The sequence below is a fragment of the Nipponia nippon genome, unplaced genomic scaffold (genome assembly GCF_047370975.1).
Source record: "Nipponia nippon isolate SJK-2023a ecotype South Korea unplaced genomic scaffold, ASM4737097v1 scaffold_10, whole genome shotgun sequence".
NCBI lineage: Eukaryota > Metazoa > Chordata > Aves > Pelecaniformes > Threskiornithidae > Nipponia > Nipponia nippon.
Window position 1 is genome coordinate 22443373 of NW_028262291.1, and position 27061 is coordinate 22470433.

The window sequence follows — 27061 nt, forward strand, 5'->3', positions numbered from 1 at the left end:
GCATACTTGCTACTTGCATGTCTACTGAACCACCGGCCCTTCAGTCAAGGGCCTAATTGAATTTCAGAAGTCATGATGTCACAAAGGTATTGATCTCTATACTTTGCTTTTCTACCTAAAACTTCCCTCAAAGGAAATGTTTTATATAGTAGCAGCAGTGACAGTGTTGGTAGAAAACAGCTGCTGCTCTTGAACAGTGTATGGGCCAACCTGTCAAACTGAGGTCTTAACAACTCTGGTGTCCGCTTTGTCCATCTTCACTGGGCAGCTCCTCCTCCTCAGCAGCACATGAAAGAAAGAACAAACCCAGATGCAAGTAAGCAGTCTAATGCAAACAATGCAAAGAGTTAACCAGTCCCTAAAGAAATGGGGCTTTATAGATCTTTGTAAACCTTAGGACAAGGAACAACAGGTTGGTTGCATAAAATAATGTCAACTTCAAATGAGAGATCAGGGTTCCCTCTGGGGGAGAGCCTGTTAGCTGTGATTTCTTCCTGTGATTCGTATGAAAGGAGTCTGTGTCATCCTTCTCATTGCCAGTGAGGTGCAAATCTAGATAATAATAAGAAAGCAGTTCTAGCAGACACAGCACAAGGCAAAGGGTAGATGCTCTGCATCACAGGAAAAATTTCTCCTGGCCAAGTCAGAGGTACATTACTGGGGGAGTGCAAGCATGGTTGCTGAACCTGTGAAATGAATCATTTGGGGACTTTGCCCTTTTTCCTCCCTTCCTTTCTCATTGTCCAGTCCTAATTCATTTCATGGTATCTGCATGCACATTATAGTGTCATCCCAAGAACTTGCTGTCCAGCTGTGGAGAGCCTCTAACGTTGTCTGTCTTTGTGAGGAAATGGTAAGAATGCATGTGTTCAAATGAGTGCTGCCACATGTCATGTTTGTGCTGCAGCAGCTTATAATGAGGTAGACCTTAGTCATCCATCTGTCTCTAATAGAGGATCTTGCATATCTATTCTCCTCTTTTCCAAAAGAAACAGCAGGCAATTAAAATAATCCCAAGGTCTCCCTGGCTTCCTGCTTCTAATCTACATTCTCAAGAATGAATCAAAACCGTGAGAGGAAATTGTGTTTCGTCCTGTACTTTTTAGAGGCATGGAGCGGAAGAGCAGGGAAGAAAAGAAATGAGATATGCAGTTTTGTATGCAGTTGGTTTTGTGTTGAAGCATATATTTTTGTAGTTCCTTTCTGGATTAAAAGAGTGAAAATGCAATGAAATGAGTTGCTAGTTTAGGCTAATGCAGGTGGGTTTGGTAGGCACTCACCATCTCTGCTGTTGTCGCTGGGCAGGCTCTTGCCCCTGAAGGCATGTGAATGTTAACAAAACCTGGCGTAGGACTGTCCACCACTTGAGATTGTCCCTTTAAATGAAAAGAAGCTCTGAAAGTCAGGTTGCCTATGATCGTTTGCACTGCTGAAGAGCCAATGACAACAGAAAAAGCTAAGGAGGGACGTTCGGTGACTGGGGCTTTGGACTAGGAGTCCCCTCTACGGACCTCAGTTAACAATTGCAGTCTGTTTTATCTGCGGAGGCTGAAATGCTGCTGCCTTAGCCCTCCTCCTGCCAGAGCTTCATGCTAAAACAACTGCTGAATGGGGCACATTTTTAGTTCACAGCCCTCTGTTTCAGCACAGATATAAAGGAAACTGCACAAGTCAAAAATAAGCTGCAGCAGCCAAGGATCATATATGTATGTCCCTCTCGGCCACCTCAGAGAGTGTGAGATGGACAGCTAAAATTAGAAACCACTTTAGCCAAAAGGCAACTCTGCCTTTGGCCACAAATGCTGTGAAATGGAAATGTCCCTTTTGTTTATTCCCCTTTCAGGCTTCTTCTCTGTGCTGTTCGCTAGGAGTCAAGTCTCTGAGTGAGGGACTGTTGTGTATGGTGCTTTAATACAGCAGAGCCACGATCTCCATAAGGGCCCTTCAGCACAACTGTTGAACCAGCTGTCCTATTTAAAAATACTTGCAGCAGACTCTTGGCTGAAAAAATAGCATTTCTCTACTTTTATGTAAAGTGACTGTTTGTTTCCAGGGAGTGTGCTCATGTGTGTATTATACATATTTACACAAAGGTGTGTAAGTGATGCATGAAACCAAGATTGCATTTCATCGACCGAGTGAGAAGTCACTTAGCTATTTGTGGGGTTTGGGTTCTTTTTACCGGTACTGATTGGACACTGAAGTAAGAAGGAATACAGAAGAAATTCAGCTGGTATCCTTGGTAAATCATGCCTGATGTTGTGATCAGGGAAGGTGACAGAATCTGAATTTTCCCAAGCAAGCGTGAAACCTCTGGCAAATGAGGAGGCAGATAATAGTAACAATTCTGGGAGTGGAAGAGAGTGATTTTATTATTGGCTTGTCCTTGAACATACATCTCCCAACGACAGCCCGACGAGTGGCACGTGTGTTATTCCAGCCACTTTCCCACTAGTGCGCAAGGTGTAGGACGGCTTTGAGAGCCCCTTGAAGTGTGAATGCGTTGCTTGAACCACTCCTTGTCTGCCTTCAGACATCCGTGTTTTTGCTGCCTCCAACAGGATAACACTGAAAATGTCCCAGATTATTTAATAGAAACAGGGAACTACTGAACCTCAGACTTCTCTCTTTCCTACAGGGCCATCAGTGCTGCTTGGTTTCTCTGGAAGATAAATAATGTATTCTCTTCTTTGAATATTTCACCTCTTCTTTTTGATGGTTTTTTGGTCTGTAGTCATACTGTGCCATCACGGTGTTCAAGCCAAAGCTAAGAAATTAAGTGTGTTCAGCAGTGCTACGTAAGTATAAAGCTAAACTAGCACGTGGGGCAGATTTCTGTTAACGCTGATGTCTCCAATGAAAGGTTTTTATCTGAATGGGTGAGAGGGAGACCAGAGGCGATCTTTTCTTGGACTGTCAGATGGAAAGCAAAAGTTTGTGCTGTTGGAAGAAATTGCTCAAGCTTCTTCCTTGCCGCTATGCACACATACATCTGAGAAAGGGCAGCATGTCTGACAGAAGGGAAAAGATTAGTCCTGGATGAGATTTAGCACAAAGCAGTTGGGTAGATTTATTAGGCATATTCTTCAATGTGAAACTGTCGTGTGAGCTTTGGAAGTGTGTGGCTGGCGTGGGAGATTTTGGTACTGTGTCCATTACTTCTGCTTTGGGGTTGCCCATCAATTAGGACGGCACACAAGCTGATTGAAATAAGGCTTGCCACTAAACAAATGGGGGGAATTTCCACCCCAGCTGCCTTGGTGGCGATGGCCCCTGAGATGCTCTTCCTCATTCACAAACGAGCAAGCTGGCCTCCTTTCTCCCCAGCTGCATTCTGCCCATCAGCACTGCCCTATTCCCTTGTCCCTTTCCCCTCTACCCCTGTCCGCCAGCAAAGCTCCCTACAGCTCTGTCACCGCACCCCCTGCCCTCACCCCATTGTACAGTGCATAAAATGTGGGTTCAGTGTTTGTGTTTGCTTTCCTGATCCCCACCCAGCCCTTGCCTCTCAGATGATGGATGGGCTGCAAAACAGACACTGTGGAAGATAAATACACCGGGGAAATTTCAGCATGTGCCCACAAAGTGGAGATGACTTGCTGAGATTCACCAGCAGAGCAGTGAGCTGCTCTGCTGCCACTCACCACAACTGCTAGGGACAGGCCTCAAGCTTTCCCTCATGACTGCCCATGACCCCCCACTTTGGACTTATGTTCTGTCTTGGCACTCGTTATTGCTGCAGTCAAGCCTGCAGTAATTGTATGTGCAAAGCACCTGAGTGCCTTGTTTGCAGCACTGCCACCACCATTAAAAGATATGTCTGACAATAAAAATCTCTGTACTAAAGGAGTGGGAAAGGCAACTGAAATGGTAGCATTGTTATAAAACAGAGGATCCCACATATATCCAGATGGTAATTAAAATGCAGGAGGTTTCTGGAAGCAGCTCTGTTTTCTAAACATGAATTTGCTTTGTGTTGAATGTACTTTCTACAGCAGTAGTGACTATAGCTGGTGAATGGAAAAGCAATTGGCACCCTTTCTGTGCACGCATTTAATAATATGCAATGGCATTGAATACAATAGGTAGTTTTTTTTCATCAGAAGATGCTACACAGAGATACTGGTCTGAACGTACATGCATGCAATCAGTATTTTATGTACACTGTATAACTGTCCCTTACCCAGAACGTAGTGTGGTGTAGCCCCACACGTTCACCCCACGGTGGACTAAGACGTCTCTTGGGTCTTGAGCTTTTCCAGGCTCTGTGGCTTACTGAGGAGGGGTGAACTGCTCGGCAGGATGGCAGAGCCTGAGCTGTGCCATTCACGTGATTTGTGGCCTTAGGAGGTTGGTTGATCTCCTGTCACTTTGGTCCCTTTTGCTGTAGTGGAAATGAGGGTGCTTGCCCTGTCTGTAGTGCTGTGATGGAACTTTGCTAATGTGCTCACAAATCTTCTGCTGAAAGGCCCAGCAAAACTGCAAAAGCAGAGCTGTCTGGTTTCCATGCCCAGTGTTCCTGTGTCCCCTGACGCCCTGGGGACACAGCTGACAGGACACGTTGTGGAAACTTGGAGGGCAAGATAGCTGGATGCCTTAGTATCTCACCTGATGTTTGTAGAGGTCTGAACAGGCTTTCCTGGAAAGACAAGTGTGCTAAGAGAAACTTCTTTGAAGGGTTTCATTGTCGCACAGGGACCTAGCTTGTTTTACCTGTAGCTTGCACAATTGGAAGGGACTAAAAGATGGACAACATAAAGTCTGTTTTGCAGAACTTGTGATTTTTACCATCAAAGTCTCTGGTGGATTATTAGGTGCATAGCCATCGTACCAGCACTCTGGGTGACCTTCCTCAGCTCTTGGTAGCTGCCCCAGGAGATACTAAGGAAAGGTCCTTGACACCCAACCCAGCTCTCACCGACAGGACTTTCTGCAGGATGGGAGATGGTGCCTGTTTTGAGGCTTAATGGGGCATCAGCCTCCAGGGCTGCATCAGCAGCATGTTTGAAGGACTCTGAAGTCAGGCACCAAAAGAAGCAAATGAATTTGTCATTGCAAATTAGAAATTGATCTCAAGGGTACAAATTGCAACTAGACTCGTAGCACAAAAGGCATGGGCCAGCTCTCTCTTCAGTTGTTAATTGGGACTCTGTCCTTACTGGCACCTTTCTTGCTTCTGTTTCCATTTTCTTTCCCCTGCATGTCTTAATTAGGCATGTAGATGCATGTAGATATGCATGTGTGTTTGCAGCCGAACAGGAGCCAGGCTGGTACATGGGTTCACGCAGGCTGCTGAAGACAGGATGTGCAATCCGGGAGGTTCCTATTGATGCACAGAATGTCTATGTGTGCCTACTTTTCTCCTTTTTTTACTACTGAATTTTTCCTAGTAGTAATGCACTATTCTTTATTATCAGCCCATCACCCACTTGTGTTGCTAGTCCTGCTTGTTTATGAAAACAGATTTCTCTGTCTAATCTCCTTCTTACTGTGAAGGCCCAGTTGTTTATTTCAGTGTACAATGTGTTACTGACTACAGTGATTTGGTAGTCCCTGTTCAATGCCCCAGTCTTAAGGATGTTTTCAAGAAAGAGGGGAGAGAAAGAGGAAACCAAACTCATTTTACCTGTCTCTTGGAGAAATCCCTGGAGAGCCGAGGCTATGTCTTTGGAAGCAAAGAGGCTGCTCAGGTTATCAAATTCTCAAACATTAGCTCAGCATGGCTGAGCCAGGGCATAGGAGATGTGTGAACCCATTAATCATTGCGGGGCAGCTGACAGCTCCCTGACTTTAATTGGGACCTTCTAATATTTACGCTGTTTGGAGGTTTTCTGGTACTGCTGATAAAGGATTTCATTCCTCTCATGAGGCCACACAGACAGCAGAGTGTGAGCTTAATTCAAGGTTTCTGAATGACTTGCAGCTACTGGGGAAAATTATGTTACTCAGCATTGTTTTCCTTCTGAAATTGCTGCTTTGGCAGCATCTTGAGGAGTTTTGCATATTTGTCTCTTTAAATTTCCTGTTCCTCAGACCGTTCTGTCTTCACAGTTTCCATTTTTATTAAAGATCTCCATGGAAGTAAACAGTCTTGGAGGGTGCATCCTTCCAATATCCCTGGCTTGAGAGGAGAAAGCAGGAGTGGAAGACTTTCTTAATAAGGGGAGGAGGGGGAGATTGGAAAGTATGCTATTGCCAGTGTAATAGGTTGAAAAATCATTCATCTGAACTCAGATTATGTCTCAAATGATAGACTTTAAAAGATTATTATGCTTAAAAGAGCTCCTTTCACTCACCATAATGTGTCTGTCTAGGGACACGCTTCGGTGCTCACTTGCAAACAAGCCACACAGAGAACTGCGAATTTTCACACCCTCATTTGCCTCTCTTACCCCTTCCCAGCTGTCACTCACTGCCTTCTTCCCAGCATGAAAAAGCAGGGATGTTTGTAGGAGGAGAAGGAACAAAACAGACTCATCCCCCTGTACTTGCAAGGTGATGGTGGCCTACTTAAGCGCTGCCTTCCCATGGGGTGGCAGGTGAACTAGATTTTCCAGAGGGAGCTTTCTTCCAACTTCACCCATCTGCATAACTGAAAATACAGTGAAAGAAATTTTCTGGAAACTGCCTTCTCCTTTTGCATTTAAAAGGCTGCAAACTCTATTACCAAACATACGTAAGACAGTGGAGCTGAATCTGGGTGTTTATGCCAATATATCTGCTTTGATTTATGTGGCATTGATCATTTCTTCATAATAGAGTTAATGTGAGGGTAATCTACCCCCCTCAACATGGCTTGATGCTGCATTGCTTTTGTAACCGGTTATTTTATCAGTTCAATGTGCAGCCTTTTGTCTATACTGAATAGCCTTTGTAGGTCAGCTGCCATGCAGGGAGCCTACATGCGTGCAGTGCTTAATTGGTCTCTCAGCTCTTTCCCATTCTCTACTTTGTTTTGCTTACAGAGCTCATCCTTTCCCTCCCATTTCTCCTTCCCAAGAGAAAGGGAAGATGATGATGACGATGCATCGTCTGCTAATGGACCCTGCTGAGACAGTGATTTTGGCTGCAAGGGAGGCTTTACGGGTATCTTACACTTCACTTACCAACCTTCCTCAGTGAAAAAAGGAAAAGAAGGATCACATGCATCCAGTGATTTGACCGTTTTCCTGGGAACCTTTGCAGAAGCTTTTTTGGTAATATCTGGCAATATCTGTAAATCAGTCTGGGCTTGGTTTTTACCCTCTGACCCCACAGCATTTCCCACAATGCATAAGGCAGTGTGATCACTCTATGTTGACTTCTCTGAGTTTCAGAGCAAAGAAGGTAAACATGAAGGTGCTTAGCTGGAGGTTTTGTAAGGTGTTACATTAGCCAGGTTTCCAAACCCTCCTGAGCTGGAAGGGATTTTTAGAAGGGGCTTAATTCCTCCTAAAACTCTCATCCTTACCTAATACATACTAGTTAGCACACAATGCTACAGTCTTGATATGACTTAATATGATGAATGAGCAGGGTCTTATTGTTAGAGTCTAGGGATAATCTCCTCACCATGCTTAAGCACCTTACCCGCTCTTACTTTCTGTGGTACTCTTCTTGCCGTAATAGATTTTTTAAAATTATAATAAAGTTGATTCATATCCTGGGAAAAGTGTAGCTCAGACCTAGTTGATTAATCAGGTATTTTTAAATCTGTTTGGATTTTCAGTAGTAAAAGGAAAGGCAAACAATAAGATCGCACTTTAGGTTTAATAACAGTGGAGGCTATGGATGCAGTTCAAACTCTGCAATGCTTCTGGTGGGAATGTTTCACAAAAGACACTTTGTCTCCTTTGGAACAAATGCCACCAAATAGTGGAATTTATTTCTTAATTATTTTTCCAGGGCCCCTCTGTTTTCAGCATGCTCACAAACACTTCACATAGAGATTTGCTTCTTTGGAATGGCATGAGGGAGGACCAGCAGTGGGGATTTGCTTTCTATGCATGGCATGGTTTGCCTTGTCTGCATGAGCTCTTTCTTGTTCCTAGGATACACTTGCTTGACTTAATTTATGGACTTGCTTTATTATTTTTTCCCTTTGGCTGAGATCTGTTTTGACTTTCCTACTAAGCTCCTTTCTGAGCAGGGGCAAAACCAACAACACTGAATTTATTTAAGTGGAATTAAAGGGCAGTCCTTGTGCTGAGGCTGGGGCTGGGCTGCTAAAGCATGCTCAGCCTCCTGAGGTGCTAAAGAACCTCATGTTTCATTCAAAACCCAACTGTGCTGAATAGCAGAGCGCCACTTCTAAGGACTGCAGTGGGGCTGTAACGCCAGCAGCACAGGATGAAAGATGGGGCTTTAGGAGGCAATGGGATATAAATTAAAAGAGAAAAGAGTTGACCAACCACATTACATTAAGGGCCCAGCTAGTTTTTTTGCCCCAGAAGCAAGGTCTGGAAGATGATGTAGTCCCTCTGCTCCTATGGTGCAATAGTGACTATTAAAAATGAGTGGGATATTTAATGCATCTATAAACATTAAGAGCTATTTTCATTAATAAAAAATGATATTCACCTTCTTCAGTAATATGAATTGCAAAGAGGGATCTTTCTGTATTGAATCATCAACTGATGGTCCTTGAAAATTCAGCCTAATTTGTCTCTTTGTGCTGTGTTTTCATTTTCCTTGTCCCCTTTTAGAATGAGAAGCAAACTGAAGCTTTCATCAGAACTATATAGAAATGCAGAGACTGGAGAAGAGAGCACAATATAAGAATATGTGGCTTTCATGAGCGTACCAAGGGTACCAGGCATGAAAGAGGCACATCTACCCCAGCAAAAGAAGGTGTTTCTGGTAGTGTTCAGAGCAGCTCTGGTAGCTGGTTCCTCAGTGTGCCCCTGATGCTAACCCTCGTGCAGTAGATTGAAAGCAGTAGCTGGAGGACAGTCTGTCAGCGTAGTGCCCATTGTAATGGTGGGTGGAGGGAACTCTCCGTGTGTGTGAGACAAGGTATATTTCTTTTCTCCTTGCTTTTTCCCCTAGAAGAGAAGAGCCAGAGGTAGAGTTCAAGAATTTACTTTTTTTCTCTCTTAACTGCTAGGCTAGAATTACTCTGGGAAACACTTTGAGGAAATGTGATTATGTCTGTTTATCAAAATTCAGTTTTTCTGCCTGATGCTAAATAAACAAGGCAACAGGTAAGGTGAGTTAATGAATCTTTCAGCCCTACCCTTGAAGGGCACAGATGGCTGAGGAGATCCAGTAACTCCAGAGAGGCAAAGGTTTAGGATCCCTTCTCATGCCTGCAGGAGGTGGCTTCTAGATCAAAACTGAAGCTGGTTGACTGGGAGTGGCACAATAGAAAGTTGTATTTCCCATCCTGTACTGCTCCTGCTCTGCAGATTGCAGTAGTGGTTCAGCCTCAGGGATGGTTACTCCTGCACTTCCAGCTGGCACTCGATTAGCTTGAAAAATTAACAGGACCTTTATATAAATCATCTCCAGAGTATCCTTCTGGTGGTAGAGGTCCCAGAAAACTACTTTTCATAGTGCCTTTAGTACAACCGCTTATGCTGTGGGTTAAAAGTTTTTGACCCTGTCAGACATTGGCTATGGGCAGCTGGGCTTGTGTTTGTTTCTTGTTATTAATAAGGTTAGAAGGGGAATGAGAGGTATAATGTAATACATTATTTGTCTTGTAAGGAAAAAATCCAGCATGGTCTCTAGATTCTTCCCTGCATTTTCTACTTTATCTCTATTTGCTGAAGTCATTGCTGGTCCCAGGATTTTTACAAGTAGTGAAATTGAAAACACACAAATAAGAAAGAAACTAGACAGAAAAAGAAGGACTCTTTTTGTACTAGGTGGAGGTGAATTTAAAAAGATGATGGCTGGATACATTGCTGCTCCTTGAGGAAGAAAGCCCATTACTGCATTTGACTTCAGGATACTGAGGATGTAGTACTGGGCATTTTGCTGCCTCCTTACATGTGCTCCAATTTGAATGCTGGGAATAATTATTCTTGATCATCAGCTGACAGGAATTACATTAGAGTACCTAAAGCCAGCTTTCCTGCAAGGCAGTGCCCACACCATAAACCTATGAGGTGTCACAGCTGGCGTGTACAGCAAGGCAGAGGAGTGACTTTGACACAGGCAGCTGGCCTGAGTAACGAAAATGAAAATGTAGCATGAGAGGCATCAGCGTGGGCTAACAACCAAGGTAAGGACATTAGTTTCCACACACCAGTGTTTTGCTGGACGCTTCATCAGTGTGTGCAGTCTTTTTTAAAGTGTCTCTTCTGGTTAGAGAAAAGCTAACACAGCTGACAACCCCATGTCACAACCAACCCTTTGCTTTCCTAAGGAGGCCTTTCTGGTTTCCCTGACCAGCTGGCAGGTCAGTGGGGTGCTCAGAAATGGGTTAGGCCACAGAGATGACACTCTTTAATCATTCCTGAGTTAGTTATCATTCCTGCATACTGCTGCAGAGGAGTTTGTATGGTGGGCCTCCACCAGCTAGACCATTGACAGACCTTGAGGATGGGATTTTCAGGACAAAGCATCTGCTCCTTGAGTCAGAAAAGGTAACGGTAGAGGACTGAAGTAGTTCATTGTTAGGAGCCACCAGCCAGATGAGGTTTACTTTGGGCTGGGGCTGTTTGGGCATCTTTTGTGGTTTTGATTAGAAGCAATCTTGATTTCTTCATTTAGGAATTTTAGCTGGGGAGCCCTTGTTATCCTTTTAGTCCACAAACTTACCCTTTCTTACAAAAGATTTCTTTTCCCTTCACAGAAAAATTTCTACTCGGTTTTCTTTTGGTAATGAACACCAGAAAAATGTTGAGTGACACACACCTGCAGCAGGAGAAGCAGCTGATGTTTCCTCCTGTTACTTCACTTTGACATGTCTTTGGTCCGCCTAGATAATGTGATTTTTTTCCACATACCTCTCCTTCAAGAATTCACTGCTTATACACCTAATGATTTATTCACTCGTCAACCTTTTTTTACATTGATAAATATCCTGCAAAGATAAGGCACTGGCCTTTGAAAATATGGTGCCAGTAATTAAAATGAAGAATGCATTACAGTAAAAACTAGAAATATGGGTCTAAAAGCCACACTGGTATTTTTAGTGATGGGAGTAATTGAGGATTTCAGTTTAATAATTCAGTGCAGCTGAGATTAATAAATGGTATGAGGTAGAAATGGTCTTTCAAGAAGAAGGATTTCAGGGATATAGTTAACAATTTAGTATATCCTTAAAGATGTTGCCAGAATTACTGTATAATAACTCAGCAGAGTCCCACAATTTCTGAGCCTGTTTTGTAAAAGGAGGAACACGTGCCCTGAGTGAGGATTATGCAAAGTGAGGGGACCCATCTGAGAAAAAGCCAAAAAGCCTGGAAATCCCAGCCCTGGCACTTGTTCCTGCCATGGTCCACAGTGAGTCACTTTGCATCGCTATCGGTTTCTGCACAGGCAGCAGCAGAGGGGAGGCGCAGCAGGCTGTATTGGGGACCAAAGACCTGTCCAACCACAAGCTCTCACAATGAAATGCCTATTCATGACACAATCCCTCCAGGGTAGGCCAGAAGGAAATCCTCTCCTTGTTTCTCAAGGGTAAGTCGGTACAGAGAGTGGCGGAGGAAATCATCGATGTATGGGTGAAATATGGCAGGCCAGGGAGCAGTCCCACCTACTGTCTCCCACAGCAAAAGGTTGCTAGAGGGAGCTCTCCCCAGGTGCAAAGCTCTGGGTAGGTGCAGTGGTCAGAATCACTTTTATCTTCCTTGCTCCATCTCCCAAAAGCCTCAGGAGATTCCAGGCCAGCTTCCCCCCTTAACCTTGAACAGGTTATAGGGCATCAGAACAGTTTCGAAATTAAAGGGCTGTGTGTATCATTAGAGTCCAGTCCTACAAATCTTACTTGCAAACACTGTAAACAGGCAGCTTCCTACATGTAGTCCCATGGGGTTCATGACCTTGCTGTCTTTGCAAGTGCTGTGCCAGAGAGCATTTTTAGGTTGGGCCCCTTAGTTTTCATCATGTCCTGCTTGCACAGGAACTCTCCTGGTGTGGAAGCTGTGAACTTCACCTGTTTATGTTCTTGGCTCAGTAAAACTATTTGAAAGGATTAGCTCTGTGTAGTCAGCAGAGCCACTTGTCAGGACAGTTTGTTGCGTGTCTCTTTAAGCAGCACGGATACGTTTGATGAGAATTTTTCTCTTTATTATGAAAAGACTAAACCTGATAAATGATTGTGTTCTCCATTTAAGGTGTAAGGTCAAGCAGCACTGAGCTGTGGCTAGGAGGCAGGTTTATAATATTCCATTCAGCTATAGAATAGCTCTGCTTTGGTGTTGTCCTCTGAAAATGGGAAAGATGCTACTACCCTGCTCCCCTGCAAGGATGTGCTCATTCAGGGTTATAAAGCAAACTGGAAATCCAAAGCACTTTCTAAGGGACAAGGACTTGGGACATTTTCATCAACTGATTTTTTTCATGGCCTCCAGGAATATGGTGTGCCATGCTGCCAGGCATAAGGCCTGTGGCATTCCCTTAGTGTCCTTCTGTACAGAGATTTGTATCTGTGTATGTGAAACCAGGCTGTGGTTTCTGACTCCCCTTGGCTGTTGAGGTGCCTGTACAGTCTGAGCTGCCTCCCTCTTTGTGGCCAAAATGTGTCAGCGAGTTTCCTCAGGCACAAACCTGAGGGTTCTTGTGTTTCTGCTCCCTGGGCTCAATTTTTTGCTACTTCTGTCTATCTAATTAGTAGCCCTGAAAGAGTTGCCCCTGGTGTGCAGCAGCAGAACTGAGCAGCCCAGGCAGCTCCTCCATGCCCCAAGCTGGCTGCAGGTGGGGAGTCTGCTCACAGCTGTGTGTGCGTTGGTCCTGAGATACTCTCTGCTTCCACGTTTATGTCTCCCCACAAGAGCTGCCTTCCCTGGCAACAATGGGGCTGTCATCCTGTGTGAAGAGACTCTGAAGATAACAACCATGCCATGATCAGGAGCTGGCCCTGGACCAGCTGTTTTATTCCCCTGCCAAAAGGTAAAAACACCCATCAGCTAGATTCAGTTCAGATCCTGATTCAGCCAGATGCCTTAAGCATGTGAACAGCCCTCTGGGCTTCTTCCTGCCCTAGTGCTGGTGTCAATAGGGTTAAACTCAGCTGCTTTATCTTGTTACACTCAGACACTGGAAAAACCTTATTTCCTGTCTATACGTTAGGTGGGCGAGTTATACTGCAGACGTATATTACAGCTGGAATGCATGTGTTGTGTGAAATGTACTGCCCTGACTTTGCAGTGATGATTATACATAGGGAAATTATTCAGGCTTTCTCCCATCTGCTTTGCAAAGTTCATTGTATGCCTTGCTTATACTCCTAACTTTGTGTTGACAAGAGATAGATGAGTGGAGCCAAGCTCTCTGGCCACCCTTTGAAGTAAATGGAGTGATCCTACACGAGTGGTCAATTGGTTTGCATATAACATACAGTTTAACAACTTTCTGTACTTCTGTTTCTCATTTCAGTTCCCAGGAAAACCTGGAATTATATGGGAAGGTTGAGGGAGTCAGTTATAGTCAGTCAGATAGTAAGATCAATGAAACCAGTGATGGGCGGGAGGGAGGAAAACTGGGTCCTGAATCTTTTAGGGAGAATCTCCCCCTCTCTCCTTGCAGTGCCAGATCCAGTCACAGGCTGTTGGGTGTACTGTAAGCATTTGGTGGGTTTGGTTGTTTTTCAATTATCTGCCTGATTGTGATTTTTTTTTTTTTTCTCTCATTAGCTTTACCTGTGTGATATCATGATAAATTTCAAAGAAAATAATGTTTTCAATCCAGGATCAAACATCTTAGCTTCCTCTAAATCAAAATTTGCGTATCACTAAAGACTACAATCTAGAAACTCTGTAAAAATCAGTAATGAGTAAAGAGGCACCACAGTATTCTTAGGGGGAGTTTCTGATCATTTTTACAGTATAATACTGTCTGGGACACCTGATAAACTGGAAGAACCAAGTACACTAAATACAGCACAATGGCTTATACAGAACAGGACAGGGTTTCTGGTTTACTCATTTTATCAGTTTAAATCCCATGATATTTCCCCTGATTGCTACAGCAGGTACCCATAGGCTACACAGTGCCATCTTAGCCCTTGAACATGAAAATCACACTGTTTCCATTTTGGTCCTAGACTGTGCTGCTTAGGTGCTAGTGCATTATTCAGGTTTGGACTGAACTATGTTTTGATTTGACCTGGTCTGCGTTGCACTGCTTGCCAAAATACTAAATAAGCCTTCATTAGGGAGGCAGGTAACAGCCTTAAGTGGCCTGCTTTCCTGTTCTCAGGATCAATGACCAGGTTTTATCGTTAAGGTTATTGCTGTTATCATAGGAGCATGGAAACCTGCTCATTAACCCCAACTCCAGTGTGCTGGAGCTGTGCAAGCATGGGACAGAGCTGACCGCTGCCCCTAGGAGTCCCCAGCCTGAGCTTAGCGCAATGGTGCGCTCTCAGCAGAGCAGCCACTGAACTCCTCTCCATAGTTCTTTGCGGCTGTGTTAGGCTCACAGTATAGACAATACCACAGAGGAGAGTCTGAAAGAAAAACAGCGATGCCACTTTTTCAGTGAAACTATCTATACCCTCTGATTCACGCTTGGCAGTGAGTTCATGTGCAGTAATTCTCTCCCACAGATGATACCATACAACTTTGTTTAGGCATACAGATCTTAACCATCCCATTATACCATTGCAGTCTTCCACGTAGGCACATATATTTTTGTCTTTCTGCCAAAAAGAGCATTTCTCTTAAATATTGCCACTAAAAAACACTTTAAACTTGCAAACATGCATGGAGCAGAAATGCTGCAACGGAGATTTTCCCCACCTTTGTGCAGATATTATGAGCTTCTCTGTTCATTTAGCCTCTGAGACTGTTGATTTGAACTCCAATTAATTTCTGTAAAGACCACAAATCAAGTCCTGTCATAACTAGAGAGCATGGTGCGATATCACTATTGCTTACCTCTGAATGAACCCGAAAAGCAAGGTGATCAATCCAGGCGTAATTGCCAGTGTCACCAATTAATTGTTCCTGAGCGACTGAAGGTCTCTTCAGTCTCAGAAACAGCAATGTAATGTGGCAGCACTCAGGTGGGATGAAAACACCCTTTCGAGCAAATGTCAATTATTAGCAGTAGGCTGTTCTTTCAATGTTTTGCTGCACACCTCTAATTTCACCACGACCAGATGGAGATCCCTTGTGCAGCCTGTACCTTCCTGGGTATGGCCAGGATCAACCAGTCTTGGCTAAGCCAGACTTCAGCCACATGCTTACGCAGGTATTTAGAGTAAAGCATGAGCTTAAGTCCTATTGAATTAAAAATTCATCAGATGCTTAAGGGCTTTATTTAAAAATTACCCCAATAAACCCCATCCTTGCTCAATTAATCACACAAGTTGTACGGGAAAGCAATTATCACAGTGAAGGAGTGTCTGGACTGCTAGAAAATTAACACATGAAGAACACAGTATATTATTTGTGGAAGGTTTTAAAGTATTTTTGTCACTTTTTAGAAAGAGGGCTGGCCTTAGTAGCCATGAAGTTAATTCCAGCTAATTGGAGTTAATTCCAGCATTGATCTCTGTGAGCCCCCGTGTCTCCATCTGTACAATGGAACTAAGAGCATGAGGGGCTTTTTAGGAAAGCGGTTTCACAGTAACCCATGTTACTCTCTGTAAGCTTTTGGGTTGATTTCACATTTAACCTTTTTCCCTCCTTCCATCTGTTGAACACAAATAATTTGTGCCCAAGGCTTACAGAGCGAAGGTCACTTTTTCATAACGTGACTGTTTAAAAAACCCCTCAGATCATGTCATGTGGCTTCAGTTTAAATGTAGTTCCCAGCTAATTAGTCTGGTAAAGTATCTATATTTGCAAACAAAGAATAACTATAATATTATCCCAGTGGAGATCAGCAAAGGAATTTGGGGAATGCAAATGTTGATAATTGTAGTTCCTGCACTATAGTTAGCTGGAGCAGACAGACGGCTGCCCGTAAGCAGACCTTTCTTGGTGCCAAGAGTGTTACACATGGGACAAAAGGCCATAGATCCGATTGCAGGATGAAAGGCCAGATTCCAATTCCCACCTCATTTTATTCAGTCCTTTCTCAGTTAAAGTTATCATGGGGCATTTCCAAAGAAAGACCAGGAAGATTCCCAGGAATCTTAAGCAGATGGAGACCAGGATATTTAATTTATTTTCTGAGAGGGGGCTGTAATTCTTTCCTTTTTTTCTTTATTTCTTTTTTTTTAACCTGTGCCTGAGTTGCACAATATCAGTAAGGTAATTCTGCCTGACTGTACAGGTATTCCTGTGTGTGCATTTAGGTGCTTTTGGTATCTTGAAGAACTCTGTGTTTTTAACACTTGCCATTCCTCTGGTTTGCAAAGTAAAGATAACCTTGTTTCTCCTTAAAAACAAACACCACTACCACCACCACCTCAACCCTCATGATAACTACTGTTTTGTCTTTGTTTGCATTGAGCTTTTACTTCATGACACAGATTTTACAAAGCATAGAATGATCTGCATGTTCCAGATGATGAACAGTACTGTGCCACTTCAGCTAGACTGTTTTCGGAAGGATGTAAAGGGCCCATCAGACTGAAGTACTAGCAACATCAGCATTATTTTTAGAATAATGCTCTCGCAGTCTGCGTGTAGACGTGGGCCTCTGCAAGGGCAAGAGGTTCATCTCAACCTGATGCTCCTTAATCATCTATTTTATTGGAACGCAAAAAAAGAGCATGTTGTATGTACATCAACTTTATACCATCTTTCCTATAGCAGAGGAAGAGGGGATCTCATTTGCACCCCAGTGCAACTGATGTCAGTAAAGATTAACCTTGCTCATTTTACCCTAACAATACTATGGCATCATGAAACAGGATATATGTCTCAGAACAAAGAACTCTAAAGTGAATGATAGTGTGCTTCGCTAACAGTCCATAAAGGACTGCTTAGTGTTGCCAAAGTTAAGTGAACTTAGGGGAAAGGTAATTCCAGCAAGGGGAGATCACGACCACCGACTCAAGGACCACCCACTCAAGAAACCCACCGCCCCAAAAGATTAAGGAAGTAAAGGTCTCGAGAATCATAGTGAGCATGCGTAGTAATTTACATGGCAGGCAAAGAATTTTAACGAATCATTTAACAAAGTGACAATGAATATGTATTAGATGATTGTATAAATAACTTAGTTTATATCAATGGTGTGCTGGTTTGTACCATGCACTCGTATTTGCGCAGTTACGTAATAAAGGAAAATACCTTGACTCTGTGCGTGAATTGGGCGACGCGCACTGGGTAACGGACCCAAGTTTTGGGGACAACACAGTTGGAGCAACTCCACTGGTGTTGATAGCATGTGAGGAGTTCGCCACGAGCTCGGTGCCCTTGAGTGAAGCTCTGGATCCTGAACTTGTAGTGCTGCAGCACTCACTCGTGCTCCCAGGTGCTTGTCTGCCTTCCCTCCTCTCCTTTCCCTCCTCGCCAGGCTTTGGGTATAACCACAATAGGAACTGACACTCTCCCGATGGCCCCATCAAAGCTCTTTAAGGCACTGGAAGCTGAAGGCTGGCCGAGAGGGCTCCCCTGGCTGACAGTCTTCACCCCCTTCTTTCACTAAGCCTTAAATAATGAAATCTTCCAGCAAAACAAGGCAGTTTAAGGATGTACAGCATTTCTTATTTCCTCTTTCCTTAGAAGGCATTTCATCAGGCAACTTTCTGGGGAACTTGATTTAATTATACAAATGTAAGGTGCTACTTATCACCTGATACCTCTCTAGCCTTTATATATAAAGTCGGACTCAAAGCAGGGAAATAACTGGAGCAGACGTGTGCACGTGTAGTGTCCTATTTGCCACTGCTAGTCAGTGAGCACTGCAATATGGTGGTGCTTCACACACCAGTTGCTGTAGAGCAAGATGGCAGGAGGGTGTCATGGCTACTGTTGCTCTTTCCTCTGCGTGGTTGTGATTTCTAGTGACTTTCTGTGCATTTGCAGTAAACATGAAGATAGTTGTGTTTCTAAGGCTGTGAAATACTTTGCACTGAGAGGGGTGAACACGGGGTGATGAAGAAATGTAGCGCTGTGAAAAAATGCCAAAAGTGACCAAGACAACTCTTTACCCAAAAGTAGCGGCACGGCTGAGCCCTGTTTGTACTCTGGCATGCCAGAGGGGGAGAGGAGATAGAAGATGAGGCTCAGGCACCAGCTCAGCAGACAACTTCCCACAGTGCCCAGCCTGCCATGGAGAGTGGTACGGGGAGATCACAGACTTCTGGGGACTCATCTTCCCCTGATGTCAAGCCCTGCTGTACAGCGGGAGGCAGGGATGGTTTTGCTTCCTAGCTCATCACAGCCCAACAACTTCTGTCCCAAGTAGACCAACGGGTCAGCAGGGGTAGCATCTTGCTGGCAGGACGCACAGCTCCGGCTGCTTTGAAGGAAGATGCAGCTTCCTCTAGGGGACATTTTTCCTGCCTCTGGCTTGTGGTCAGCTTGAAGTCCTGAAGCCTGAGAGCTGATGAACCTTGTAATTTTATCTCAGCTGGCAGAGCTGCAGATACTGTTCTGAATCACCTTGATGCCAGATCTTTGTTTAAAACTTGCCTGCACGTTTTACCTCCATAATAGATGATGGCTCTCACAGGTCAAAGAAATCATCTGCTACAGCAATACTCAACCTGTGCCTCTAGTGCATCTCGTGCAGCCTGGCAGTAGCTCCCCTCACATCTGCTGTTTGCGAGGCAGGCAGAGAGCTGATCACAGGAGGCTGCGGGGGAGAACAACACCAGGCAGAGGAGTCACGCTTGCCTCTGCTTCTGTTACAGCCAAGTAGGAAGAGAAACATGCTCCTTCCCCTCAGGCAGCCAGAGAAGAAAGAAACCACAGAGGACCACAAAACCATCATAGGACAACATCTGTGAATGCTGTGTACTGCCTCTAGCGGGCCAGGACACAAGCATGTGAAGATAACCCTGTGTGGCAACTTTGCATCGGTTGTTCTGTGGTTGCTTTTACATGAGAGGAATTAAATGGAAGCTGACACAAGACCAGAGCCAACAGAATCACGTTTTCAAAGGCAAAAAAAACCCACAGAACACCTCACAGACATGTCTCATCTCACACAGCTCCCACCCCATATAATGCTCTTCCTCCATCAGGCAAGCAGGAGTGCCTGAAATCAACCTTTATGCACCTGAGGCAGCTAGTTCCATTAAGGAAAGCTTTCTTAAAGAGAGAGTGAGAGCCCGGCTGGGGAAAGCTTTTCTTAGGCTATGATTTTTCAGGTCCTTTTATTTCTCTTTAAAGTCTTTAAAAAAAAAAAAATCCAGAGTTTTTATTTCTCTTTAGAGCCTTCTCAGTTTACAATAAGCCTTCAGGCTGATTCTAGCAAGAAGCAGGCCAGACCAGTAGCTGATGAAGAAATGCTTTCCCAGCATATACACATTACAGGTATGTGATTGTTTCTCTTGGAGAGATCTGTTAACCAAGCCTTGGACAGGGTTTTCTAAGGGTTGGTGGATCATGTATTTCTACAGCTTGCAAAACTGACAAAGATACAAGTGGGGATTATGCATTGCTCTGAAGGATAAATATAGAAGTAGTATAAACAAATACACCTTCTCAGAAGAAATTTTTGCTTTCTCTAGCCTTAACTGCCCATCAGGGAAAGAAGTAAAAAGTAATGGAGAAAGTTGACCACTTCTCTCCTAGCTGCCATATTTCTACAAGACAACAGCAAGAAAACTAGTATAAACACCTGCCTTTAATAGCTTGCTCACAAGTACCTTAATTAGTCCTCCAGGCTTGTGCTCTTCTGCCTGAATTTGTAGCCAAGGGAAGGGGATGTACCTCTTCACCTGTCCTTTTGGTGCCCAGTCACCTAATGCATAAGCACTTCTGTCTTACAGGTGTTTATTTTTTAATATAACACTCCCTTGCATCTGTAGCATTGTGCCTGTGCTAAAACAGGCACCACAGTTCTCATCACAGCTCTCAAATTCTTTATTAAATGTAACTTCACCTGCTGATAGAGGGGTTAAATTGTAATATGGTCTAGTGACTGTACAAACAGTGGTGGAGAGAAGAGGCAGAGCCTGACTGGGCTCCTGCTTTTGCTTGGTATCTGCTTTCTAGAGCACATTGAAACTGCACCCAAAGGATGCCAGGTGCCTCTGGAAGCTCTCCAAATGCAGGTGGCAGCCTGGGTCACAACTCTAATTCAGCAAAAGCCATGGTGCACAGCATGAATGTCTCCTTGGTAAATAAATTCATGTTTCAGCTTTTCCCAAGACTAAACAGAAGTTTAATAATTGCTTCTGCAAAGTTGAGAAAGAGGAGGGCCTGAGAGGGGAACAGGTTAAGGCAATATTAAATAGCAGGTCCTACTCTTGGAAAGTTGAAATGAGGTTTGGACCCACAACAAAACAGACATCGTGATACCAGGGGCACCTGAAGGAAAACCTTTGGTCTTTAACATCAGCGCTCAGTGGCTGCCATGCTCCTGGGTTACCTAACACAGGCTTTTACATCTCAGCTGGGAGGCTTTATAAGCAGCTAGTTGTTTGCAGATGGATGTACCCAAAAACAGTGAAGTCCTGAGCTGCTGCAAGCTAAGCTCTCGTGTGAAGCCAGTGGTGCATAGGCAGGTCTGCAGGACCTGCGGTGCAAGCTTAGGTGGCGGGGCTGTCTGCAAAACAGAGGCGTGTGTGCTGGTGATGCCACTTCTCTTTTCTGTCTAATGCTTCTGTTATAGTTCCTTTCCTGGGGCAGGACTGAATTGAGATGAGCTTCCTCCACCACTTCAGAGGGTCTGACCTGTCCACCTGTAAGACGAATGCTGCAAGCAGCAAACTGTGGGGCATTTCAGTGCAGTTGCTGAAGCTTTGTGCTCCACTTTGTGCTCTCTGTTTTGGGCCAGTGTTGTGGTTTAACCCCAGCCAGCAACCAAGCACCACACAGCCACTTGCTCACTCCCCCACAATGGGATGGGGGAGAGAATCAGAGAGTAAAAGTGAGAAAACTCACGGGTTGAGATAGAGACAGTTTAATAGGTAAAGCAAAAGCCATGCACACAAGCAAAGCCAAGCAAGGAATTCATTCACTACTTCCCATCGGCAGGCAGGTGTTCAGCCATCCTCAGGAAAGCCGGGCTCCATCACACGTAACGGTTACTTGGGAAGACAAATGCCATCACACTGAACGTCCCCCCCTTCCTTCTTCTTCCTCCAGCTTATATACTGAGCATGACATCATACAGTATGGCCAGTGTGGGTCAGCTGTCCTCGCTGTGCCCTCTCCCAGCTTCTTGTGCAGCTGGCAGAGCATGGGAAGCTGAAAACTCCTTGACTAGTGTAAACTCTACTCAGCAACAACCAAAACATCAGTGTGTTATCAACATTATTCTCATCCTAAATCCAAAACACAGCACTATAGCAGCTACTAAGAAGAAAATTAACTCTATCCCAGCTGAAACAGGACAGTTAGGCTGTGCATTTCTGGACGTACCAAGATGTTATGTTCAGAGCTGCTACCCTTATTCTTTTAGTGGTTGTAGTCCAAAATGTGGTTTTGGGGTTGGTTTTGTTTCTTTGGATTTTTTTCTCCTTATGAAGCTGTCTACCCATGAATAGTTATCTCCACTGGACCCACGGACCTCGGTTTCAGGGAGGCAGCCAGGGTGGATGGGGCAAAGTGTTTCCACTCCAGGACAGGAATTCAGGGTCTTAGCAGCTGGTTGAGTGCCTAAACCAGGGTAAAACACCTGCTGAAGCTGGGGGGAGCAGGATTGGGATCCTGCCTGGGATCACATGCATGCCCAGCTCCTGCTGTTCCCAGAGTTGCCAATTATTTAATCCTCTGTGGGCTGAGACTTGAAAAGGATGTGTTTGACCTCCTCTGAATGGGAAATGCTCCTGACAGGGTACAACGGAAACAAAATCAAGTTCAAAGAAACACAGGAATGTGGCTTGCTGGACTTGGGATTAGACCTCATGGATTTATAAGGATGTATCCCACCCTGGTAGTTGATCATTACCGCGTTGCAATGAGTGGTGAAAAGTCACCTTTTCTTTCTGCAACATTGGGGGGGTCCCAGCAGTGTGTTGGGAGGCTCTACAGACCACAGCAAAAGAGATCTCAGCCTTTTCAGCCTCGACCGAGAAGGGTTTAAATGCAGATATTGCCGCTTTAAAACTTTAAATTTCCTTATACTTCGGGAAAGTCCAAATTTGAATGTTGTTCTTCAAGCCCCTGATGGTGCTCCAGTGGTCTAAGTGAGCTTAAACAAAAAAAAAAAAAAAATCAGGTTTAAAAGAGCAGCGAGACTGAGAAGACCTTGTTCACAGTGGCTGGCTTTGTCTTTTCTGTACAGCCAAATGTCAGAACTGCATGCAAAAAATATTTATTTCTGTACAGTACATGAAAAGGCTGTGAGGAGCCATGGCTTCTGCTTGCCGCTTCTCTATTCAGCAGCTCTGGGGAGGGTAAACTCCCTCTGTGCGCAGATGCCCCAGCTCAGGCCATTGAGAGAGTCTCCCCTCAGAATATTATCTCCCTGCTGCAAAATTGCATTGTTAACTAATACCAGCTGAGATCTTTCCATAGGGGAGTATATAAATAAGCCCCCCCCCCCCCCCCGACTTGTTGCAGAAAAACCACCCACGATGTGTTTGAGGGGGGAAAAAAAAACCAACCTCCCTGATGTGCAAATCCAAAGAAATTGAAAATGATTAATTCCTCCCTGTTGAGGTATATTGCAAACAAGGACTTTGTCTTCCAGCTTTAGAAAAGGCAGTGTCTTTCTTTAGAGCAGGTCCGGCTCCTCATGGCAGAGGGCTTATGGCAAGGAACAAGGGGGTGAAAGCAAAGCAGCCTGGCTGTGTGGGGCCCCCCAGCCCGTCCCCCTCTGTGGCGGAGGGCGAGGCGGGGACTGCTGCCGTGGTTCAGGCAGGGCTGGGGGGCTGCCAGAGCCGCCTGCTCGCATGCCCAAAGAGTGCCACGCCTGGGAGGGCAAGGGCGCACACCTGGGGCTCTGTCTGCCGCGCGCAGTCTTGCCCTCGTGCTAATGTGAATTTATAGTCTGAACCCGCTCCAAAGCCCTGTTTAATATTAGCAGCTAGGTCCTGTGGGGCACCACTGTGTGTGGCCCTGGAGAGACATGCCAGCAGATGGTTCCTGTCCCGAGAGCCATGCGGCAAAGAGGCAAAACATCCCAGAGGAGGCAAAAAAATCCTCTGTATTTCTAAGTGGGGAAACTGAGGCACGAAGCAGCAGCCACTGCAAAAATGTCAGAAATAAATCCTCTGCCTCCACTGGCAAGGAGACAGGGAGCGCAGTCATGTGTGGGGGCAGGCTGTGGGGAAGCAGCAGCACCATCACCCTGTGCCTGGGTCTTGCTGCAGTCTGTTTGGGTATGCAGCAGCTGGGAAGTGTTTTGGTTTAGTCCTCCTGTCTCAGGCCTGGACATGGCCCTGGTGGTTTCTCTGAGTCCACTGCAACCTCGTTGCTGGTGACTGTGGAGAGGCTGGGTCTCCACCATGTGCAGGGAGGTGGTGAGGGAGCCAAGACCTGGTGCTTGAGCTTCAAGAGCCTGCACCACATGTGAACCACAGAGGACATTCTTCCCCACATTTATCGCCGCCATCATGCTGGTGTCTCCTCCATCAGTCTTGCTGGCAAGAGCCTGAAAAAAGGGCAAGGCAGAAAGTGTACCAGTTCCAGTAAAAAAACAAACAATCCTTCGGACCCTTCCAGGGCTGAAGAAACAACTGACATGTGAGGTGTGCTAATGCGTCCTGATGGATCTTTAGCGGGAGGCAGGAAAAGTAGCAAGGCCCTTCACAGCAAAGAGAGCCAGCTGCCTGCTTGGCTGAAAGCAGGGAAGTGAAGCGATGGATGCTGCTGTTCCTGCTGAGGGAGGTACGGCCATGCAGGAGTGCTAAAAACACTGGGAGAGCAGGGAGGTGGAACCAGCAGGGTCAGGCGAGGGTAGTGGTACTGACACTCAGAGGGTGCTGCTCTGATGGATACTATCTCCCTCTGGTTTGGTGGGACTCCTTTCATTTCTAAAGTTGAAGACGTTAGTCACCAAACCTGAGGGCATCTCATCTCCGATACCGATTTCCTGCCCTGGCTGCTGATCCAGGCCATAATCACTTTGTTTTTATCCAGAGCCAGGCAAGAAGTATACTGGAAATGAGTCAAGAGCCAGGGTCAAATGAGGAAGAAGTATGATCCCCCAAGGAAAAACATTTCTCAGTTAATGAAGTGCGAACCCAAATGGCAGGGAGGGGATGAGGACCAGCAAGCCACTGACCAGTATTCATTAAATCTCCGAGTACTCTGAAAGATAATGAGGGCCACAGCCATCCCAGCCAGGATCCATGGTGTGGGGCAAAGGGGCCAGCCCTGTGCGGTGAGATAATCAAAGGCATCAGGGTCACACGTCTGCTGATTTCTTGTGTTCTCGTGCTCCTGTTAATTTCTCTCCCACTTTAAGAGGTGAGGCAGGAGAAAAGGAGGCACAGATGCTTTTTTCTGGCAGGAATTGCAGTGCCGCTCTAGTTTGTCGTAGGTAGTGTCATGGGGTCGGGGGGCCAAAATCGCAAAGCCATAAATCCTGCTGGATGGCAGCTAAATGTGTGGGAAAGAGGGGAGCTGGCAGGCAGCTCCTGCCCAGTGTCTGTCAGGTCCAGGGTGCCATTCGCGGCTGCTCTGACAGGGGTCTGACAGCCACATTTATCACATGCCAGGGCCCAAAAGAAAAATGTGCCACTTAGTTTATGGTCAGGAGTAGCCTGTTGATCAGCACCGCACTCTGTAAATATTGTGCCCCTCTCCTAACACAGAGACCAGCAGTAACCCATCTCTCAGTCTTTTTGGAGATACAGTAAATCATGAGATTAATTTCCTTTCTTTTTTTTTTTTTTTTTTGGATACCCTTGTCAGCAGTAAAGTATATTAAATACACCATAAGCAATAGCCCTCACAGTACCCAAGCAAATATATTCATTTAGGGAGTCACTTGATGCCAGCAGGTTTTCAGCATCTGTGTTTATTGCTGGCTGATTCTTCGTAGGCATAGAGACAGGTCACAGTCACTGGCAAATCACTTGAGCTCCACAGAAAAGCTTTTTTCAGAAATAAACAATATTTTCAGATAATTGAAGTCAGCAGGAACTTACCAGCCTCCCTGAAACACAGAGGACGCTGGGTATTGAGCCAGGGGCATTGCTGGAGCAGCAGCAGGGACCCAGAGCACCCTGTACAACCTGGGACTCCCCACTCCGAGCTCCTGTCCAGGCCAGGGCACCCCTGGGCCAACCTGAAAACCTTCTGACCCCTGCAGTGTAAAGACATATCCTGGGGTTTGCCTGGCCTGTGTTAGTGTAAGCCCTCCTCCACCACTACTACAGTTCCAGAGGGAATAGCCTGGGGGTGAGCAGGGTCTGGGGAGCAGGGCGTACCTAGCACCTCTGGACTCTGTCAAGCACTGACTCCTAAAAATCAAAGCTCCTCAAACTGGTAATGAGCTTTGGCAATGCAGTGGCTATGCTCAAAGTTGGAGTAGAGCGATGTCCCAGATGGGATTTCAAGTGCACACCCTGGAGGAGTGTTTGCAGAAGGCGATGAACAAGCCTGAGGAGGGGAGTCAGAGAGCTGTTTCCTCAGGCTGTGATTTTTAATGCGGCTTGGCCCCCAGAGAGCAGGGGACCAACACCTAACGGTCGCTTTTTGCTGTGTCCTGAGAAAGAGGTAGTGAGTGTTTCTGAATCTCCAGGGTGGACTTGGGTGACGATTTTGTAGTTGCCACAAGTGTCACCTTGGGTTAGACCCACGCCTGTGTTTGGACTTCCCCACTAGCATGTTTAATCCACTGAGATACCGGCCTGCTCCCACCTCCTATCTATCTAGCCTTTGTACTGCTCCGGTGGCTTTCCCAGCATTTCTGGGGGAGTGGGGTTTGATGCGTTCCAGGGTAATACTGCCTGCTGACTTCTGCTGCCCCCAGGGTGGCAGAGCCATGGTGCTGCTCACAGGTTAAGGGGATTATGTGGTTCTGTAAGACCAGGTTGAGCAATGGGGAATTATGAGGATACTAAGTAGCTACCAAGGCATATCTACAGCAAAAAACACGTCCCTGCTGGGTGGGAGTGCAGCAGGGGTGAAAGGAAGTTCCTGCCAAGCTAAACCCTGCCTCCTGCAGGCAGAAGGGCTGTGAGGTACAACCTGTCATACAGGCAACTGTCAGCTTACAAGAGGGCAGGAGAAGTCATTGGCAACCCTAAAAGATGCAGAGTAAACCCTTCCCATGCCTCTCTGTTCTGGATCTTTTGGGAATATCAGCAGAGAGAGAAATAATACATAAGGCAACTGACATCTCCCACAAAAAAGACAATAAATAAATTTCCAAGTAAAAAGTATATTTCCATGGCTTCTTCCCCATCTGCAGAGCAGACAAGACAAATATGGCCTAGTTTTCACAGGTGCTGGGCACCCATGAATCCCACTAGCTTTAGCAGGTGCTGCAGATGCTCGGTTCCTCTGGAAAGCAGAAACCAGGTCATAAATCTCTTGCCCTCTACCTGTGTCATCTTCAAACTTTTTAATTCAAACTCTGCCTTCTATTGTTTCTGGGGCCTGGAAATGAATTGTCATTAATACAGTTTAAGGCTCTGTTGCTCAGATTCTTTTGTCCTTCAGGTGTGTGGTGTGATCAGAAATCTGGAGCAGACCGTATCCCTGCTGCCTTAAGGGAAAAAAAAAAATCTGTTTTTGGAATTCACTTTGCCAGAGTTGTCAGCCTCGTTAAGCTCAGTGCTGCTGCAGCTCCCCTATGGTGGCTAGTGGTATTTCTGGCAAGATGGTTATGTTATTGTATTAGATCCACGCCACTATTACTGCTAAAGCACAGTCCTGTGAATAAATGAGAAGAGGGAAAAACGCAGGTGAGATGAGATTGGTTTTGAGTTTGTGAACCT

The 27061-nt window shown here is 45.4% G+C and overlaps 1 protein-coding gene across 3 annotated transcripts in view; it reads left to right on the forward strand.

The window, feature by feature from the left end:
- LOC148057117 (uncharacterized) overlaps positions 1-27061 on the forward strand; it is a 107537-nt gene that overhangs the window by 58137 nt on the left and 22339 nt on the right. For 2 of the 3 annotated variants that reach the window (XR_015702063.1, XR_015702064.1), the window contains exon 5: positions 6966-7196. The exons of the other annotated variant lie outside the window; for it this stretch is intronic. The gene's annotated coding sequence lies outside the window, so the exon portion shown is untranslated. The remainder of the gene's footprint in view (positions 1-6965; positions 7197-27061) is intronic. 3 annotated transcript variants of the gene reach the window in all.